Source organism: Castor canadensis, chromosome 14, assembly GCF_047511655.1.
Source record: "Castor canadensis chromosome 14, mCasCan1.hap1v2, whole genome shotgun sequence".
In the NCBI taxonomy this organism is placed as follows: Eukaryota; Metazoa; Chordata; class Mammalia; order Rodentia; family Castoridae; genus Castor; species Castor canadensis.
In genome coordinates this window covers 32,630,945-32,648,251 of record NC_133399.1, presented here as the reverse complement: position 1 = coordinate 32,648,251, position 17,307 = coordinate 32,630,945, and the positions used below count along the sequence as shown (strand labels likewise).

General features: G+C 36.2%; 1 pseudogene; it reads right to left on the bottom strand.

Annotated features, from left to right (window-relative positions):
* Positions 1-2,080: 2,080 nt before the first annotated feature.
* LOC109702482 (olfactory receptor 7G2-like) lies at positions 2,081-3,018 on the bottom strand (annotated as a pseudogene).
* Between the last annotated feature and the right edge of the window lie 14,289 nt (positions 3,019-17,307).

Sequence of the window (17,307 nt, the reverse complement as noted above, 5' to 3'; positions counted from 1 at the left end):
AAATTCTTCCACCCAGAGAGGCCAAGCATATGTCGTCTTATCTCCTCTGACATTGTTTTTAACTCACATCAATTTCAAGCATCTTGCCCATCTCAAGATATTGGCCCCTTTTTATGGATTCTAGTTTCTCTTTGTGAACTTAAAGACAACTGTGTCCTAAAAATAATATTAAAAATATTGACACCACTTTTAAGTTTGGAAATCTAGAGGGTTGGCAGTACTGAGGTATGAACTCAGGACTTTGCATTTGGACTACCATTTGAGCCACACCTCCAGAACTTTTTGCTATGGTTACTTTGGAGTTTAGGTCTCACTTTTCATCCAAACCCTCCCATTTTATGCTTCCTGTTGTTGCTGGGATGACAGGCACATGCCTCCATGCCCAACTACTGGTTGAGATGGTGTATATTTCTAGTTTTTTTCCCAGGGTGTTCCCGAACTACCATCACCCCAATCTCAGGAACCTGGGTAGCTAGGATCACAGACATGAGCTCCCAACACCCCTTCGAAATATAGGGTTTTTAAAAAAACATATGGATGTATAAACACATGTGACATATAATGAATGTATGATAAAATGCAAATGCTGAGGAATAATACTATGGCTCAGAGATTATGAGTCTTCCTATGCATATTACATTCATTACTTATTAATATGTTCTGTGTAGGCAAATGAAACAAGCATTCATATTGTTAACAGCTTTATTGGGGTGGGATTAATGTGAAATAAGCTATACATATATTTAATTTATAACGTTTTCTGCATTTTTACATTACACATTAATAAATGTGTATGTACACACACACTCACATAATTGGAAAAATTATCACCATAATAGATAGCCACATAGCCATCATCGTTAAAATTTTTAATACCTTTGTAAAATTTTCTGTTTTCTTTACTGTACTTGCTTTGAGATTCATCCATTTTGTTAGATCAATCATTCTTACCTTTTATTGGGGAAGAGTATTACAAATTGTGATTAACATATGAATTCACCTCGTTAGACAATTGAGAGGCTTTCAGTTCTCCACTACTACATTTTTGTACAAATCTCTTTATACACATATGATTTCATTTCTCTTGCTAAATACTTCACAGTGAAAAGATGGATCACAAGGAAGTTGTATGACTGATTCAAAAATGGCCAAGCTGTTTTCCAAATTGGTTGTATCATTAAATACTCTCATAGTGTTGTATGAGAGTTCTTGCTCCTCTGTATTCTTACTGATATTTGGTATGGATAGTCTTTCTAAATGTGCATACTCATATTCATTGTGGCTTTAATTTGCATTTCCTTAATAGCTAATGTGGTTGAATAATTTTCATGTGCTTATTTGCTGTCTATATGTATTTTGATGAAGTGTTTGTCCAAATATTTTTGAATTCTTAATATTTTTGCTTGAAATCTTATAATTTTTCATACTCTGATATTTTTATTTATTTATAAATTATGAAATTATTAAATCAGGGTAATTAACATTTCCATTACATTTAACATCTCTTGATGGTAAGAAAATGCCAAACCCTATCTTCTATCCATGAATGAGGAGGAATGGGGAGGGATGAGGAGATTTTGGTGAGTGGATGCAAAGTTAAAATTTAAATAGGAGTAGTAAATTCTGATTTTCTGTTGCACAGTTGGACAAATAGTTATCAATAATTTATTAAATATTCCCAAATATTTGCCAATTTTAGAGCTTTAAATTATTTTCATATTTCAGTTATAAGACTTTTATTAAATATATGATCTACAAACATTTTGTTTATATTCTCTTAAAAAATTCTTTTGAGACTGAAGTAGGTGGCTCATGCCTGTAATCGCAGCTATTGGAAGGCTGATAATTTAAGGCCAACCTAGTCAAATAGGTTATGAGATTCCCATCTCCAAAATAACCCTATGGATTCCCTTTTCTCTGTGGTGATCATTTTGTTTTCTACCTAACACCTCTTCCAAAAGATAAAATGTTTCTCCACACAAAAATGTTTTGCTCAAAAAGGCACATTACTATGTTTGGAGGATAGTCCTATATAGTCATTTTGGTGCATTATGGAAACCTGACTTACATATTATGACCATCACAAAACAAAAGTAATTCTATTAGTTATTTTTCTCAAGGCTTCCTTCATATCCCTCTTACTCAGGCTGTAGATAAAGAGGTTCATCATTTGAGGGACCACATTATACATAATTGAAGCCACTGCTGTCTTCCTGGGTGATTTATTGACTGCAGAACTAATGTCCACACCAAAAGCTGTCCCATAGAACAAGAAGACAACTGACAAATGAGACCCACAGGTTGAAAAGGCTTTATATTTTCTGCCAGCTGATGCCATTTTCAAAAGGGAAGAGACAATTTGAGTGTAAGAGAAAATGATCCCAGAGAGAGAACTGCCTCCCAAGATGAAAAACAAAAAGTGAATCAAAGTATTATTGATGAGGGTATCAGAACAGGCAAGCTTGAGGACCTGAGCAAGTTCACAGAAGAAGTGGTGAATTTCCAGGTCTATGCATAAGGACAGCCTCAGCACCATCAGAGTTTTCAGCAGGGCATGCACAATGCTAATTAGCAGAGACACTAGAACCAGCCAAACACAGAGGTGAGAGTTCATAATGACTGTGTACATTAGACGGTGACAAATGGCCACATAGCGATCATAGGCCATTGCTGTGAGGAGATAAATTTCAAATGCAACAAAAAACATAACAAAGAACACCTGGGTGAGGCATTCTGTATAGGTAATTGTATGATTCTGTGTTTGAATGTTCACCAGCATCTTTGGGATTATGCTTGTACTTAAGCAGATGTCAGTAAAGGACAAATTGGAGAGAAAGAAATACATGGGGTTGTTGAGGTGAGAGTCAGAGCTGACAGCCATGATAATGAGCAGATTTCTCAGGATAATGATCAGGTACACAGATAGGAAGATGCTGAAGATCAGTGCTGCAATTCTAGATCTGGTGTCAGTCCAAAGAGAAGAAATTCTGAAACCAATGTTTGATTAGTAGGTTCCATGCTACTGATGAATCTAAAGTAAAATATGGTGAAAAAAACAATAAAATCTAAGCTTCTCAGGCATAACCATTAGTAGCATCACCTTGAAACTTTACTGATATGCTGATTACTGGAACCCACTCTACATCTACTGATAATACGCTCTGGGAATGAGGATCAACACTCTACACTTTAACAAGCTCTTTGATATATGTTAAAGATATATGCTTAAGAGAAATACTCTTTACAACATTGTAAACCCAAAAGAATACTAAAATCCCTCCTTGTGCCTAACTCTACTTCCATTCTTTCTCTCCCTGTTTTGGTCTATGTAACTACTTGTTCAGCCTTGTGTTTAGTGAACACAAACTTGCTGACATGGTGCGTCAAGTGCTGAGAATGAAATATAATGATACACTTTTATTCTTGAAAATATTTTACAACATCAGCAGGTCATAGCAATGCATGCATGTAATACTAGGAGACTGAGGAAGGAGGATCATGAGTTCAAGGCCAGTCTGGGTTACATAGTAAGACCTTGTCTTGTAATAAAATGGCAGGGAGAGAGACAGAAAGATTTTTATTTTCCACTTTCAAACAAACTGGAATAAAAAGTAATATTACGAAGCCTATCTCATACCTAGAGAAATTCTTACTATAAAGTGTTAAGTGGCATATAATTAAAAGAAAAATGATAGCTGAATGGAAGAAAAAAATGCAAAGCATAAACTTGTAATAATGTGCATTACTAGGTATGATGGTTTACTCCTGTTTACCCAGCTCTCAGAAGGCTGATGCAGAAGGATGCCAATATTAATACCAGTCTATGGCAAGATCTGGTCTCAAAAAAAAATTCACATGAGGAATGGACATGTGGCTTAAGCCACAGAAAACCTACTTTGTGAGTATGAAGCCCTGAGTTTAAGCCCAGTCCCACCAAAAAAAGAAGAAATCACATGAAAATACCAATGATTTATTGGTATTCAAATTACAAAGAAATACAAAATAAAACTACCATCAAGTGTCCTAACAGAAATTTCACTGTAAAATGTGAATCTCCTTCTATTAAACACAGTAGTAATCATTACAGCATAGATCATTTTGAGTCATCCTTAAACTCACAAACTCTGAATTACAATTAGGCTCCAACACTTGTTTTATAAATTGGGAAGATTTTTCATCTGTATTAGTAGCTATAGTGATGACATCTGTATGACAGGGACCATCATAAAATTTTATGTGATTGTTACAATGATGATGCATCCAAATGCAGAAAGGAGACAACATAGTGGTCAGTATCTAGGAGTCTCACTTAGAATTCCCATTTGAACTTTTTTTAAAATCATAACAAAACATCTGGCATATTTCCACCTTAGATTAGAAGTGCTCCATAGGGAAAAATGAGAAAAAAAGAAAGAAAAATAGAATAACCATAATATTGTAAATGCAAATTTGAGGGACAGCTAATTTCATGTACTCAACTTTCTACTGAGAATCTTGGTCATGTTCAGAAGGAAGAAAAAATACCAATAGTCATTTGGCTTGTGCATACTTCAGTTAAGATGACTTAAAAGATAAGAAATTTGATACATTAATCAAACCAAGCATTGAAAAGTACAGAAAAGGAAACTTCTTTAATATAAAGTTCATTTCTTGAAAAATTTTAAATATTTGTGAAACACACACAAGGATGATTTTATTTATTGTAGATTACTTGAGCATAACAAAAAGTGTGGAAAATAATGAAGGGCAGAGTACTACCAATAAGTATTATCCAATTCACTTTCCTCACTTTAGTCCTGATCATTGCAATAAATAGTGCATGCAAAGTGAGGTCTTGTATTTCTAAAAGATTGTTTTATTCATCCCCATGGTAACATATACACTAATCTGAAAGTCATGATTCCCCTGAAGTTTTCATATGGTTCTTTCCCAAGTAATTTTACAGTTTATTTCTTTTTAAAAGATCTATATTGAAATCATCATACTCTGAAAAAAAGAAGTGTAACATGGAGACTATTTTGGGGTGGATGTGAAACAGCAAAAAGAAAAGGACAGAAAGAGAAGGTGAAGATGAGATGAACATGATCAAAGTATTTTACGTACATGTATGAAAACAGAACAAGGAAACCTGTTTAAGTTGTTTACAAGGTGGAGGAGAGAGGAGAAAGACTAACAGAGTGAATATGATCAAAGTACATATAGGCATATAAGGAAACATGACAATGAAACCCCTTTGTACAACTTATGTGTGATAATAACAAAAGAGAATTATGTCATTTTACTATTGGGATTCTTACACAATATATTTTCAATAACATTAAAAAGTATCAACAATTCATTTCTGTTTCATCACTTTTACCTATCAGAGAGTACTCCACTATATAGTTAGTTAGTTGACTTAGTTAACTATATTCTTCTGCAGTTGTTTGCTTGCTTTGGGCTGTGCTTTCCTCCTTTTGTGATACTGGGTTTGAACTCAGGGCTCCCTGCTTCTAGTTAGGCACTCTACACCTTGAACCAAACTATCAGCCCCTTTTGCCCTCATTATTTAGGAATAGGGTCTTGCTTTCTGCCCAGTACTGCCTGGACCACAATCTTCATATTTTAGGCTTCCTGACATCGCTGGGATTACAGGCATGTGCCACCGTGTGTAGTTTTTTTTCTCACAGATATGGAGTCTTGCAAACTTATTTTTTGCCCAGACTGGCCTAGAGCCACAACCCCCACTCCCCTGACAGCCCCCTACATAGTGTGGGATGCCAGTCATAAGCCACTGGCACTTTTTTATTTTTCCATTATCTATGTTATTTATATTAGGGTGTTTTCCTTTATCCTGTGTGTACAAATGTATACATACACAATGTGAAAGCATGCATAGGAAAAAAATCACACTTGTCTTTCTTCTGAGAAAGATAAGGATAGGAATGGGGGGAAAGTGAAAGCGTGCCTGCAGCATAAACTATTTTTTTACTTTAAAATGACATGAAACAAATAAAAAGAAGCCAGAGGTAGTGGCACACATATATAATAACAAGTACTCTAGAATGAAGGTAGATGAATCAGGAGTTTGAGGCCAGTGTAGGCCTATCTCCAAAACAAACTGAAAAGAAATGACAGTGGGATGTACTCACGTGACACTTGCCTAGTGTTCATAAAGCCCTGGGGTCAATCAGCAGCACTGCCAAAAAATACCTGATGTAGCAGAACATCATTTGTTAATTCTGGAAAAATTCAGTGGTGGTGTTTTTTAAATTATTGGTACAATATTTCTGCTGAAGTTACAACTTAAAATATTGTGTAGTTTAATGAAGAAGAGCAGTTAGATAAGGGATGTAGCATACTCATTCTTTTTGTATCTATAATTCATTATTCACAGGCAGTAAACAGAGAGTATATCAAAGAGCTTCTGCAGGAAGATGTATCAGGAGTTAATGGAATGATAAGGGGCAATTGATGAACACCTGTCCTCTGTACCACCACCTCACAGGTGCAAGACAGTACTTTAGAATTTCATCACCATCATCCTGTTTGGTAGGTTAGATTTATGCTCTACAGGAAAATCATGTCTATCACATATATACACAGAGAAAATTCGTACTTGAGAGTTACATTGACTACAAAAGTTCAAAAGTACATGCCAGAATGATAACAGGCAAGAAACGAACTGTGTGGAGGACTTGGTAATGATCATCTTCTGTGTATATTCTACTGGTTTCACAAGAATGAAACCATAGCAGATACCTGATTCTTTTCCAAAGCTGTTTTCAAAGACACTTGGAGTTACCTGGATGGTATTATTGTGGAATTATACTTGTCATCTTTACTGATGTTGGGTGAACACAGAAGTTCTGTCCCAGGAAGAGCAGAGGTACCAACTGAAGCAACATGATGTGTACCAAAGACAGAAATTCTTAGTGAATCCCTCAAATTTATATCCTAACTAGGAAGGACTGTTGAATGAGGTCGTTGCAAAAAGTATTTGCAGTTCCTATTTCCCTTGGGGCTCAATATCCAAAGCTCCTCATTAGGAACATACTGTTACTATCAATAGGAAGCCAGTGCAGTGTAAATCCTTAAAGTCCAAGATGATAGAAGAACAGAATTCAGGACAGCTGAATCCCTAATGTTTTCCATTCTTACCACTTGTCCCTGCTTTCTTACATTTCACATATCTTGAACACATACATGCACAATCCATCTCAAATTAGTTTCCCGTCTTCCTTTGTTAATTAACAGCAGTGGTATCTCTGAAGGCTGACTCTCATTTTAAGGGTAGAAACAACTTTTCATGTGTAGGTATACAGACTATATATAAAAAATAACTAAAATGCTGCAAAATTTAAACACTCAGAGAAATTCCTCTATAAGAGTCATTGAATGTTTTCTAAACTTTAGTTTTCTTTGTGTATATTTAATTCAACAGATTCTAGTCTATAATCATTAAGTGTAGTTTCATAGCCATCTTTTCAAATTTCATGACAATAGTTCCAAAATGCACTTTTCTTCACAATAGTGGTATTACAGACTGTAATTCTGATTCTCAATTTCTGAGTTTTGAGAAATTGCAAGGTCACTGACAAAGCAGTACTATGCTTATTTTCCATATCCATAGACACAGTTAAATTTTAACCATAATTAATAAGTGAAGATGGTACTCCATGTTAACACTTAATTAAAAATTTTTATCATGAACTGATTTAATGTTTTCTTGTGTTATGACTATATTTAATTGTATTTTAACTCAACATGTGCTTTTTTTTAATTAATAGCATTTTGATATTTCATGATATTATTATGAAAAAAAATGACATTGTAATATCCCCACCAAATTACCTTCCATTAATTTCAAATGAATGAAACAATAGCTAAAAAAATTCAAAACTTGTCTCAAAGGACAGGATATAAATTTTTTGCATACCAAAAAAAGAACTCAGACATCAAGGATGGTTTAGGTAAACTAAGTGACTCAATGGATTTAGGTCCATGAAGGAGAAACAATACTGTCTTCAATTAATAATGTTCAAATGTCCCAGAAAAAAATTATTAAGCCCTGGAAGCCAAAAACAAGTATAGGTCTTCATTATTTGGGAAATGTGTATAAACAGACTTTGTTGAACTATCTGAGCTCATGAATGTAGACTTAGTATAACTGAAGTTTTCCAAAAAGCCACCATGTGGCCGTTAAGCCATCTTGCCTGTCAGCTTTTTAGATGCTATAGTGAAAATAAAATTAAAACATGAATTTATTAAACTTAATTCAGGACAAAAGAATGGAGTGTGATTAGTAAATATATCTGGGAACTGATTAGATGATAAGCAGTGAGGCCATGGATGGAAAGAAAGAAAAACAGAATCATTCATATTCAAATGAGATCTGCAAATCAAAATTTAAACATAAAAGAAAAAATGATTCTGAAACAGTCTATTCTTTGATATTATAATAGTATACAATAGATTAGGTGATTTATATAGTACAGGAATTTACTGACTCACAGATCTAGAAGCTGAGAATTTACTATCAAGACTACGGTAGCTTTGGTGTCTGATTAAGTGTCTGACCTTCTTTCAAGACAGTGCCTTGAATACAATATGCTCCAGAGGGGAGAAATTCCATCTTTCACATGGAAGAAGAAAAAGAAGGAGAACAAACACCCAAAAGCCTATTTTATGGTGCCATTAGTCTATTCTGAGGACAGAATCCTTATGGCTGAATCACCTCTTAAAGAAGCAACCTCTTATTAGTGTTAAAATGGCAAAGAACAACATTCAAAACTTAGCACAGAGGATCATGACAACACATAATAACTTAATAAGTCCAGCAGAGTTTGATGGAGTTGGTGACAGGGAGTATACTGAAGACATGAAAATGAAGTGTAATTGTCAGACAGATTGTACAACAGACTACTGATTACAAGGCAGATGCAAGGTAGTTGTTAGGATGTCATTTGAATAAACCTAAATTGATAGCAGCTTGGATTATGGTGGTCATGATAAAGTTTATTATATTTGAATGAGTTCTAGATAAATTTTTATAGAATGGGAAAAAACATTTTATGAATGAGTATACATAGTTTATAAGAGATAGAGGGATAGAGAATTATGTTCAATGAGAAAAACTGTTCAGTGCCTGAAAGAATGCAGTAGTCAGCAATCATAACAGAGAAGGTTGTGAGCTCTGCAAATAAGTTGGAAAATATTTTGTATTTTACAGAAATGTTGAATATAAGATGTTTATGAGGCACCCACATTGAGATGTCAACTGGGCAGCTGATGCATGCTTTTGGAATCAAGGGAGATGGTTCTAAGTAGAGACACAAAAGTGGAGATATTTAGCATGTCGATGTCCACTAAAGCCATGGATCTGGATCCTCCTACAAAGACATGAAGGTAGGAAGAAGAAAGAAGAGGACTTAAAACTGATCCTGGAGACCTTTCCAGAATTTGCTGATTGGTAAGATAAGGAAGACACATACAGATGAAGCTGAACTAGGAGGTAAATGAGGTAGAGTAAAACTAAAGCTCTATAGGATTCTGCAAAGAAAACTAAGTATAATGATTTAGAAGTGCTAAGCAAAATCAATGTCGCTGTTATATTAGGTAAGAGAAGGTTGGAGAGTTAAAGTTATGTCTGAATGAATTAGAATACTAAGATAACTCTTCAAGAGTAAGTCCTGGGAATGTTGGAAAATAAATAATTGTAGGATTAACTTGTTAAGAAAATAGGGAGAGAAATACTAGAGAAGATAAGTATAACTTCTGGGGAAATTTTTGCTATTAAAAGGCCAGAATGATGTTATAGTTAGAATATATATAAATTTCAGAAATGTTTTTATTTCATTTGATTAGCATTTATTCATTATACCTGTTAAAAAGATTCATGTGATATTTACACACATGCCTAAATCATGGGTTGATCGAATACAGACTCCCTTTATCCATACTTCTCAACGTCCATGAACCACCATTCAGTTCAACTTTTTAAAAATTTTGTCATATGAAAGAGAACATGATGTACTTATCTTTCTGGCTAATTTCGTTAAGATAATGTCTCTATGTTGCTGTAAGTGACAGGATTTCATTTTTTGTGGATAAATATAAGCTCACTATGGATAATAAAGGAGTCATTTGTTCATTCATTGATTGGCAAGGATGGAATGTCCCTCAAATTCACATCTTGGCCACTGTGGATGGTGTTGAAGTAAAGAAGGGCATGCAGGTAACACTTTGATATACTTCCTCATGTTCATCAATTACTTTTACTGATTATTTCTTTTCTTATACTAAAGAATACTTAAAATAAAATTTGTTAATGAATCAATTAAACTTGTTTTAATTGGGATCAGACAAGCTAGAAAAATTGAGAGGAGATGAATTTGATCAAAGTACATTATAGGCATGTATGGAAATATGACCCTGAAAGCCCTGTGTACAATTACTATGTGCTACTACAAAAAGAGAAATGAAAAGATTTTACCTCTTTGCAATGATAAGTATTAAATATTTCATTAGACATGTGCACTGTGCTACAGTAGACCTGAAGTATAAAGGCAGAACTATAAATCACTTAGGTCAAAATAAAGAAGACTTTGGTTTTTACAGTCTCTTGCACAAATCATTAATGGAAACATTGACAAAGTACCCCATATAAAAATGAAGCATGTGGGTAACCCTCAGGACCCCCAAAGCCTCTTGGAAAGGAGTTGAGTCACTGTAGCTTTTGTGCAACAGCCCTAAGAGAGATTGCAACAGTCCAAAAAGGATAGTTGCTGAAATCCTCTGTTCTCTTTCTCTCTCTCTCTCTCTCTCTCTCTCGGACCAGGAAAACACAGTCCTGAGAGCATGATGTTCTGCACTTGGACTCGTAGCCACAGCAACATGACAGCCAGTCCTAGTACGGAGGTAAAGGGAAACAGGGAAATGCCATGTACTTGTCCTGCTTGTCTGCACTGCTTAAATACTCTCTTCAGAAAATAAACTGTGCCATTGCTGCCCAGCACAACCCTGAGTTCATGTCATTATTCACCGCTCAAGCACCCAAGACCTGAGTTAGAGCACTTGCTGCAGCTGGACTGCAGCAAGTGGTGCCGTGACTCAAATCTGCTCTGAATGTCTTGACAGTATAATATACGGAGAGAAAGGCTCACTGCAGAGCCCCAATAGAAGGTGTCATAAACCATACGTTGGGGGATGGAATGGGAAACTCACTGAGTTCAGAACATAGGCATTTCTTATGGCTACTGTGCTGTTGCTAAAAAAGTAAGGGTATATCTTAAACCCAGACACAAATTGAAGATTTTGTAGACACAGTTATCCAATTTAATCCTTGGTTTCCTGAGCATGGAACTTTAGATCCTGATAGCTGGAAGCAGATAGGAGAAAATGTAAAAAGAGTTTACCAGGGAGGGGAAAATATTCCTATTCATTTTTGAGCATGTGGTCCTCTATTCATTATAGCTTGGGACCTCTAGCAGATCCTCATAAAGAGGCTCATATATCAAGTCTTCCAGAAAACAATAAGGAAGACAATATGAAGGATATTGAGGAAAATAAGGAGGAGGAAAAGTCACCCCCACAAAAAACATGTAAAATTTAAGTTTCCCTCTGGAGGATTCTTCACCACCTTTTGCTGGCCTTTACCCATCATTGACCCCATTTCAGGTTGATCATCATACTGGTACTATACCTAAGGCAAGAACAAAATGGAGAGAGGAAAATGAAGAAGTTTCCCTAAAAACAACTTTTAAGCAACTCTTATTGGAGGATAGGAACAATGACCCTTCTCCTCCACCCTTGGGTCTTTCATCTTCAGAGAACCCTCCAGCCTTTCCAGTCACCCTGGGGCCTCAGGAACAACAATGGCATGAGCCCATTTGTATTGAGTTAGTTAGAAAATTTAGAGATTCAGTTGGGAAGAATGGGGCTAATGGTCCCTAAACTCTTACTCTGTTGGAAAATCTGAGTTGAGAAATTTGTGCACCATGGAACTTCAAGCAGTGAGCCTGAGCTTGCCTTAGATCTGGTGATTTCCTTATATGGAAAGCAAAATATTATGAAGAATGTGATGAACAGGCACAAAGAAATAGGGATGTAGGGGTGCCTTTAACTGAGGACAATTGCAGGGGTTTGGCCCATTTGCCGATGCCCTTCAACAGATGCAAGACATGCCCCAATATTTTGATCAGGTAATACTTTGTGCCAAAAGAGATTGGAGTAGCCTTCTTGACTCCAGTAGAGAATCAACTGAAAGTTTCTTGCAACTAAAACATGCCAATGAGCTGTGGGCTGAATTCTCGGCCAGTGTAATACATGTTATCAGAAACAAAATTCAACATGCAGATGCCCAAAGGTTCTTGGTCTGTCAGATTGCATATGAGGTGGCCACCAAAGAATGTAAACAAGCTATCAAACCAGTTAGGAATGGAGATCTTTTACTTGGGTTTCTGCTACCCAATATATTGACACCCAAACCTGTATGCCCACCACTCTTGTGGCTGCCCTAACAAAAGGGAGCGCTACTCTCTCCCACTCTACATGCTTTGGATGTGGACAAAAAGTCCACTGTAAAAGGGACTTCCATAAGAGAAAAGGTTACAGGGCCCAAATCATGTCCCACCACGAGGAAAACCTTCTAAAATTTGCCCACGATGCAGTAAAGGCTGTCATTGGGCTAAAGATTGTAAATCCAAATATTATGCAGATGGGAGACTTTTAAACAGGACTGGGGGCAACCTTCTGCCCTACCCCAAGAAGGAACAATTTCCTGTATCCACTGGAAAAGCTCTCGGAGTTCAGGATTTAATCCCCTGGTCTTAGAGGCATTAACCATCTCTCTGGATAATACAACTGTCCCAGTAACATATAGTTTCTATAACTCTGTAAAAGAATTAACAGGAATGGAATTCCAAGATGGCAGCTAGAGGGAGGAAGCAGAAAGTGTGCCTCCTATAGTGAAATCTTGGGGAAACTCTGGAGACACACCTGGCGGGCAAGGCCACCAAGAAGAGGCAAAACTTTGACCCTTCCACACCTCCAACCTGCACAGAGACTCTCCACTTCAAGTTAAATGGAGAAACCAGGAGGACCCCCAGCTGCCAGTCACCTGCACCCAGACAGCTTGGGAAGATGTGGACAAGCTAAGCGGTAAGCAGTACTTTCACAGACAACCCTGGGCCAGATCAGTATAGCCCCCTGGACAGACCGACACCCACCTGGGGAAAAAAGAGAAACTTTTTTTTTGAGTAATAAGAACAATAAAGACACGTGGCAAAAAGGGTGGGGCGCCCTGAGCTCTGAAAAGGAGGGGAGGAGAATCCTTCCCAGAACTGTAAATAAACAAGCTAGGCCTGGCTGGAGAGTCTCTGGTGGGAGCAGGAGCATGCACCCAGCAACCAAGAGTGGGAAAGCTTGTGAGAGTAGCAGAGGGAGGAAAACTCCACAAGAGAGGGAGGAAGACTCACTCCCACATGAGCTGTAAACAAACATGCTGGCTGGCAGGAGCAGCAGCACACACTGCTTTGTTTATCACTTGACTTATATATCATGTCGTCTGCAAATAGGGATATTTTGACAGTTTCTTTACCTATTTGTATTCCTCTTATTCCTCTTCTTGCCTAATTGCTCTGGCTAGGAATTCCAATACTATGTTGAATAGGAGTGGAGATAGTGGGCATCCTTGTCTGGTTCCTCATTTTAGAGGGAATGGCTTAAGTATTTCTCCATTAAATATAATGCTGGCTGTAGGTTTGTCATATGTAGCTTTTATAATGTTGAGGTACTTTCTTTGTATTCTTAGTTTTCTTAGAGCTTTTATTATGAAATGGTGTTGGATCTTATCAAAGACTTTTTCTGCATCTATTGAGATGATCAAGTGGTTTTTGTCTTTGCTTCTGTTAATGTGGTTTATTACGTTTATTGGTTTTCATATGTTGAACCAGTCCTGCATTCCTGGGATGAAGCCTACTTGGTCGTGGTGAATAATCTTTTTGATGTGTTGTTGAATTTGGTTTACCATTATTTTGTTGAGGATTTTTGCATCAATGTTCATTAAGGAGATTGGCCTATAGTTCTCCTTTTTGGAGGTGTCATTGCCTAGTTTTGGGTTAAGTGTAATACCGGCTTCATAAAATGTGTTTGGCAGTTTTCCTTCCCTTTCTATTTCATGGAACAGTTTAAAGAGGGTTGGTATCATTTCTTCTTTAGAGGTCTGATAGAATTCAGCAGAGAATCCATCAGGTCCTGGACTTTTCTCTTTGGGGAGACTCTTGATTGCTGCTTCAATTTTGTTTTGTGTTATAGATCTATTGAGGTGATCAATTTTCTCTTGGATCAGTTTTGGATGATCATAAGTATCTTGAAATCTGTCCATTTCTCTAAGATTTTCAAATTTATTTGAATATAGTTTCTCGAAGTAGTGTCTGATGATTATTGGAATCTGTGGTGTGGTTGTTATCTGCCCTTTTGCATTCCTGATTCTACTTATTTGGGTTTTTTTCTCTCCTCATTTTAGTCAGGTTTGCCAGGGGTCTATCGATCTTGTTTATTTTCTCAAAGAATCAACTTTTTGTTTCATTAATTCTTTGTATGGTTTTTTTGGTTTCTATTTCATTGATTTCAGCTCTTCTTTTTATAATTTCTCTCCTTCTGTTTGTTTTGGGATTTGCTTGTTCTTGTTTTTCTAGGAGTTTGAGATGTATCATTAGATCATTGATTTGGGATCTTTCAGTCTTTTTAATATATGCACTCATGGCTATAAACTTTCCTCTCAGGACTGAATTCTCTGTGTCCCATAGGTTCCAGTAGGATGTGTTTTCATTTTCATTGACTTCCAGGAGGAAGTCATTGAGTTCCAGAGGAACTTTTTAAGTTCCTCTTTTATTTCTTCGATGATCCATTGCTCACTAAGTAGTGAGTTATTTAGTTTCCAGCTGTTTGTGCATGATTTTTGTCTTGACTTTTGTTGTTGAGTTCTACTTTTACTGAATTGTGATCAGATAGTATGCATGGTATAATTTCTATTTTGTTGTATTTGCTGATACTTGCTTTGTGCCCTAGGATAATGATCTATTTTGGAGAAGGTTCCATGGGCTGCTGAGAAAATGTATATCATGTAGAAGTTAGATGAAATGTTCTGTAGACATCAAGTAGGTCCATTTGATCCGTTGTATATTTTAGATCTTGTATTTCTTTATTGATTTTTTGTTTGGATGACCTATCTATTGATGATAATGGGGTGTTAAAGTCTCCCACAACCACTGTGTTGGCATTAATATATGCTTTTAGGTCTTTCAGGGTATGTTTGATGAAATTGGGTGCATTGACATTGAGTGCATACAGATTGATGATTGTTATTTCCTTTTGGTCTATTTTCCCTTTTATTAGTATGGAATGTCCTTCTTTATCTCGTTTGATCAATGTAGGTTTGAAGTCTACTTTGTCAGAGATAAGTATTGCTACTCCTGCCTGTTTTGGGGGGCCATTGGCTTGGTAAATCTTCTTCCAGCCTTTCATCCTTAGCCTATGCTTATTTCTGTTGGTGAGATGGGTCTCCTGTAAGCAACAAATTGTTGGATCTTCCTTTTTAATCCATTTCATCAAGCAGTGCCTTTTGATGGGTGAATTAAGTCTGTTAACATTAAGTATTAGTACTGATAGGTATATGGTGATTCCTGTCATTTAGTTGTCTTAGTTGTTTGAAGGTTTGATTGTGTGTATCTAAGTTGAGGTTACTCTCTACTTTCTTGCTTTTTCTTTTCCTGTGGTTTGGTGCTGCCTGTCTTTTCATGGTTAAGTTGGGTTTCACTTTCTGTGTGCAGAATCCCTTGAAGAATCTTTTGTAGTGGTGGTTTTGTGGTCACATATTGTTTTAGTTTCTGCTTATCATGGAAGACTTTTATTGCTCCATCTATTTTGAATGATAGTTGTGCTGGGTAGAGTATCCTGGGGTTGAAGTTATTTTCATTCAGTGCCCAGAAGATGTCACCCCATGCTCTTCTTGCTTTTAATGTTTCTGTTGAGAAGTCTGCTATGATTTTGATGGGTTTACCTTTGTATGTTACTTGTTTTTTCTCTCTTACAGCCTTCAATATTCTTTCCCTAGTTTCTGAACTTGTTGTTTTAATGATGATATGTCATGGGGTAGTTCTATTTTGATCTGGTCTGTTTGGTGTCCTGGAGGCCTCTTGCATATGTGTGGGAATATCTTGCTCTAGATTTGTGAAATTTTCTGTTATTATTTTGTTGAATATATTACTCATTCCCTTCACTTGCACCTCTTCTCATTTTTCGGTGTCCATGATTCTCAAGTTTGGTCTTTTGATAGAGTTGGTGAGTTCTTGCATTTTCATTTCACAGGTCTTGAGTTGTTTAATTAATAGTTCTTCAGTTTTTCCTTTAATTACCATTTCATCTTCAAGTTCTGAGATTCTGTCTTCTGTTTGTTCTATTCTGCTGGATTGGCCTTCCGTTTTGTTTTGCAGTTCTGTTTCATTCTTTTTTCTGAGGTTTTCCATATCCTGGGTGGTTTCCTCTTTAATGTTGTCTATTTTTGTCCTGACTTCATTTATCTGTTCATTAATTGTGTTCTCTGTTCACTTTGGTGTTTATACAGTGCTTCTCTGGTTTCCTTTATTTCTTCTTTTGCTTTTTAAATTCTCTATTTTTGTTGTCTTGGAATTTTTTGAGTGTGTCCTGTACATTTTGGTTGACCATATCCAGTATCATCTCTATAAAATTCTCATTGAGTACCTGTAGTATGTCTTCTTTTAAATTATTCTTGTGGGCTTCATTGGGTTCTTTGGCATAGTTTATCTTCATTTTGTTGGAGTCTGGATCTGAGTGTCTGTTTTCTTCATTCCCCTCTGGTTCCTGTACTAATTTTTTGCTGTTGGAAACTCGTTTCCCTGTTTTTTTTTGTCTTCCCCGTCATTGTCCTTGGTGTTGTTACTGTCCCTGTACTGTGTGCAATTAAGTGTTTTCTAGCTTGTAATAATAACAATGGTGATATTTAGAACGGAAGGGTGAGAGGAGATGGAAAGCAAGAAGTTAAAGAAAAGGGAAAAACAAACAGACAAGTAGGAAAAAACAAAAGAAGGAATCAAACAAGAAAGTTTCAAAGGTATAAACAGGGAGTGTTAGTGTACTAATCGACAGTAAGCTGAACAGGCCTTAGAGAGACAGAGAGAGGAGTGAAAATAAAAAATAAAAAGAATAAAGATAAGAATGAAAATAAAAAATAAGTAAATGAAAGTAATATAGATATATAAATAAATAAAACAAAATGAAAAATAGAGAATAAAAAATTTTAAAAAA